Raw genomic sequence first — 5,539 nt, forward strand, 5'->3', positions numbered from 1 at the left:
CACACACACACACACACACACACACACTGTTTTCTTGAAAACATTCGAAAGTATACTACGTATGTATTTTTAGTTATACCATCAGGTAATATGTAGGAATATTAAAACTGCATGGAAAATGAAAGACGCCAAATTTACAAGGAAAGAACGAGACTGACTGAAATAAAGAGAGGAGAACATGGAATTTAATTCTATCAATGATGTTTTATTTCATAGAAAAAGTGAAAAGATCTGAAGCAAATATGGCAGACTGTCAGGATTTGACAGAACTGGGAGGCCGGTCCGTAGTTGTTCACTCTGGTCCTTCTCCTTCCCTGCTCTCCAGCTTCCATCTGTTTTCTGTCTTTGAATTATGTGGTCATTTTAAGCATGGGAGGGTCAGGGAGACCATGACCAGATTGCCCCGGAGGAGGTTCTGGGTACACCGATACTTGTTGGGGTGCAGGGTGGGTATAGCTCATGGTGACCTCTCGTGTCTGGTATTGGTCGCCCTCCTCATGAAAGACTTGGCACAGCTGGGAGAGCCAGGCTTGGCAGTCACCAGGGAGAAAATGGGGGTTGGAATGGAGGCGTGATTTCCCCATTGTCAGACATGTCCCTTACCTTCAGCTGTGTCTCAACACCTGGCTGGCAGGGGGTACCCTGCGAAGGCCAGAGAACCTTGAAAATGGGTCTCCTGTCTTTCAACAGCCTGTCTTCCTCCACTTCTATGTTCTCTTTTGTCTTCCATTAAGGAAAAGAGAAATCCCCAAGGAAGACAATAAAAGTCACTTATGATATTTGCTTCACTGAAGTGTAATTTGCATACAATAGAATTCACCCATTTTAGCTGCACAGTCACTAACTGATTTTGAGAGAGCAAAATTTTATTTTGGAAATATTTGTTCAACTAAGCTACTTAGTATCTATGAAAGTGCTCTATAAAGCAGAGTATACTTTTCACAGCTATGAATAATAATAATAGTAATAATAATTATTATTATTATATAGGCTTTGGAAATAGTTATTTTGCAGGTGACCAGTTAGATGGGTTTATGTTTCATTGCCTGAATTTGGGGCCAGATTAAATTGTTCTCGGCATGGAGGTGCTGAGAGTTTTCAAATCCTAGCAGAAAGCATAGTCGTTAACACTATTTTGAAAAATGAGTTGATAGGGTCAGCTTGTGACCTCTTAAAGTGTCTGTGGCTGTGGTTAGCCACCGAGCCATAAACACCTTTACCTGTGGCTTTGTGGAGAAATAAGAGAAGTCATTTGTGGAGAAATGGGAGAAGCCGTGACTCTGAGCCAGGAGGTGTGGAAAAGAGAGGCCGATAGCAAGACACTCCAGTGCCTCCTACTCCCATCCTCCTGTGGGACCAGTTGCGTCCCTTCCCTCTTTTAGCCTCCCCATCCATTAAAGCGCCTTTATATGCCACAGTTAGCATCCATTTAGGGGACTGGGAACAGGGGTGGTGCCACGAAGCTCAGGAAGACCCAGCTCCAACCACAAGAAGCTCCTGGTCTAGAGCTGGCAGGTGGTCTGGGGACAGGTACATCAATAGCACAGTCAGCCAGTGGCTTCTAAGGTCCTTCTGATGACAGAATTATTTGAGTCTACGAACTTGCCCCAAGATTTGTTTCTCCCTCACTGTGTCACTTAAGTCACTGCTTGAGTCAGGACTTCTGCTTTCCTCACTGGTGAAAATAAAAAGTGTTGAACGGATGAATGGTTCCCAGTCACCTTCATAAAGGACCTTATATAAAGATTTGACCTATCAAAACGGGGCATTTTTAAATTTGAGAGTTACTTTGTCTCCTTGTTTTTATGATTTAGGTCTACATATATTCAAACAGAGCTTTTGATTAGTATGATTAAAAGCTAGTGATTATAAAGTTTGAAATAGGCAGATAGATAGACATTTATATCTAGCCTGTGGCACTGGGTAATTTATCTTTTACAGTAGATCTCTCCGGAGAAGGTTAAAGATATATTTCAAATTATCCCTGTGTGAAAGTAGAGAGGAGCCACTTTAGTAGTGAACTCCAATACAATCAAAGAACCTTTTCTAGGATCAAACAATCCATGAATCAGAGCAAGGTGGCTGAGCTTCCAGCCCCAAGCTGGACACAAAAGATGAAAAGGAAATATATGAAAACTGGTCCCCAGGAGCCAGTCCCCTGGCTGGGCATTCCATAAAGGAGACAAGATACGTATGTATGTAACTGCTCAAAAAATAATCAGCGGAGAGCAAACTAGAAGGTAGCGGATGTAACATGGTCATCGTAGGATTTGGTAGAACTGAGATTTGCACCCAGGTCTGGTGTGTCTACAAGGCAAGGCTCACCTCACTTCTCCACTTTGCCTCCTTTTTATCACGACTGGAGGTCAGTCATGGCGATTTTCAGTGTGGACAGAGAGCATACCACACAACAAGAACCATCCCTGGTCCTCTGTGTGCTCTGATTATCCAATTTTATGCATGAGGGAATTGGATTCATGTGGCACAGCTAAGCTAAACTCTGTAATCTGGCTTCCCAGCCTTTGGCCACCACACTTTTCTACCTCGTGGGGACTACTTTGTTCTCATAAATGAGAACAAGTTATGCAGCTTAAGATGCCTCAGTGTTATACAACGATATTCCATCTTACAGTAATACCTCTGATAGGAATAGCTCTTTGAAGCTTATACGAGATATTTTCCTTTTCTTGTCTCCTCCCCACAGCAGTTCTGGAGGGTGAGCAAGACAAGGGCTGTGACTCTCTTGTTTTGTAGATGATGAGAGCAAGGTTTAAGGAGATTCAGGGGAATCTCCTTCATGCCCAAGGTCATGCAGCCAGGAAGTGTTAGACACATGACTCAGGGTCAAGGTCAGGGAGTCCACTGGAGAGGACCTTCCCAAGCTGTCACTCTTCTCCTCATTTTCAGATGGGGAGACTCATATCTAGAAAGCAGGAAAGACTTGTTCCCAGTCAAATGGGAAGTCAGCAATGAGCCATAATTTGATCAGAGTCTCTCTCTGATCTCATCTCTGTCCAGAGATGTATGTCATTTTGATTTGCCACGTCTCTAGCAGTCCTCTTTTCTATTGTCCACGTTTGTTTAAAAATCCTTCTGGCTAAGAGATCTGTGACATGTGACATTCTCATGAATTTCAGGGGAAATCCCTGTTGGGGTGAGGGGACATCTACCTGGTTCATGGATTTAAAAAAATAACCTTCATTCTTGCTGCTGTCATCTGTCTCTTCCCTGTTCTGCTTTCAGTCTTTGGGCCTGACCTGGGCCATGGCTCCCAGTTTAGCTGGGACTTTTAGATTCATGTCTTAGAGTTACTTCAAAGATCACCATGCAAGTCCCATCTTTCTCTCACAAAAGAGAAGAAACTTCTGGGTGGGAGGAGCCCTAGGGTGGTCTGGATCCCACCTATGAGACTTTCACTGCTCTGGTGTTTGTGGTGGCTGAGTGGAGGTGGTTAGAAGATAAAGGACAGGAAATGTGGAGCAGCCAGCATGCAGGAGTGTGACTCTTGGGGGTTACATAGGTGGGCACAGTGGGCAGGGTTTCATTAAACATCACACCTGTCAAGGCAGGGGGAAGGAGAAGGGGGTGGTGGGGGTGAAGCGCGAGGGGCTTAGTGTGTGCAGGTCACAGGGAAAGCAAAGAGGAGCTCAGACTGGGACCATGAGGAAGGTACTCACTTACCCTTCACAGCCGAGCCCACTGTTGGCGTGTTGTGGAGATGTCCTCTTCATGACCCAACATCAGTTTGACCCTTTCCCAGTTGTCCCCTTGGCCATCACAGGAGGCATCATGGAGCCAACTGCTCTGTGCTGCTTAATTTTTTGCCTAGGCTAGGTGACCCCACTGTGTAATCAAACGCCAATCTGTGTGGAGCTGTGACCATCTCTCACGGTGTGGTTCACAGCTCCTTGCCCTCTACAGTATGCAGGTGGGCCAGCAGCCAGTAGGGCAAAGGCCTTCACAGTGAACCCAGAGGTGTCTCAGAGAAAATCTCTGCCTTGAGACTGCATCATTCATTCCCATCTGAGTTTCCAGGCTGCTGGCCTACCCTGCAGACCCCAGACTTGTCAGCCCTGAGTGCTGTGAGCTCATTCATTAAAATAAATACATCGCAGATAAATAATATATATGTCTATATTTCCTATTGGTTCTATTTCTCCAGCACCTGGTGGGAACAACCCCTTTCTAAGTCCTTGAGAGCAGAGGGTGGGTGAAACCCCTCAAGGCTCGCCCCTGAGCACCTCTTGAGCTTCTGGACCCTCTGCCCACACCCCTCAGAGGTCCCCCTTCAGCAGACCATGCCTGTGGCTTTTACTCCAGCCTCCTTTTCCACATCCACCACCGTTAAAGGGTGAGCAGGGCCCAGGTGGGAACTGAATCCCAAGGAGAACAAGCCTGGAGAGCCAAGAGGTCTGGAGCCCGGCAGGAAGCCAGGAACGGAAGACTCCACAGAGCTTCTCAGGGTGCAGGAAGCAGCCGGGGCAACTGGGCTCCCTGCTGTGATGTTTCTCAGACCTTGGGACAACCAGCTCTGCCAACATTTTCATAATATCCAAACGTGCCTCAGCACCACAGAAATGGCCATTTTCTACCAGCTCTGTAAACAGGATAGAGTGCTATGTCCTCTATCCACCAGGATTCTTGGTGTCAAGCAACTAGGACCAACTCAGTTCACCTTAAAAGAGGAGGAACTTGCTGGAGGATTGCGACTAAACCAGACTAAACCAGAGGCTGGAGAACAGCATTAGACAAAGGGCAGAGACCAGGAAGCTGCAGGAATCTGATTCATGGGCCAACCCAAGGGTCCCCTCGCCATTCAAGACCCCCAAGTATATGTGTCCATACATGCCTGTCCACCACCCAAGCGGGAAGACATGCTGGGAAAGTATTTGGCTCCAACAGGCATCTACAGTCATGACGGCCAGGGGATATGGGTGCTAGGTTTTCTTTTTGCAAAATGGGAAATTCCCCCAAAAGGGAAATTCGTTTTAAGACAGAGCTAGATGCCGGGAAGATTATAGGTGACAGTAAAACCTCTTGGAGTTGTGGCCCAACTTAAACCAATAACAGCTGGTGTCACTAAAAGGAGCAAGAAAGTGCACAGAACTTCAGGGCCAAGTTCTGCCATTTAGTAGCAATGCCGCTGTGGGCAAGATAATGTAATTTCTAAGTGTCTCAGTTTCCTCCTTTGAAACATGAGATACCAACAGCACATGCAGCTCACAAAATTGCCTGTGAAAATGCTGTCAACGACACAGTATTTGGAAACTGTAGGGCTATGGGGAGGGTGTAACTAGGCCCAAGGCAGCTCCTTATCTTGGTGCCCACCTAGGGCCTGGCACTCAGAAATGCCCAGTAAATATTTGCGGAGGGACTCAATAAACAAGTGTTTGTGACTATCGTTCTAACCTGACCATCATCTTTGCAAAAACAAACAAACAAAAACCCACCCAAGCAAATGGGAAGATGCCTTTAGTGCCTGACCCAGCCTTCCTGAGCTGAGGCCTCACAAATGAGCGTGTAGCTTTATTTTTTCCTT

Source organism: Fukomys damarensis, unplaced genomic scaffold, assembly GCF_012274545.1.
Source record: "Fukomys damarensis isolate Sample0158 unplaced genomic scaffold, DMR_v1.0_HiC HiC_scaffold_36, whole genome shotgun sequence".
Lineage (NCBI taxonomy): Eukaryota > Metazoa > Chordata > Mammalia > Rodentia > Bathyergidae > Fukomys > Fukomys damarensis.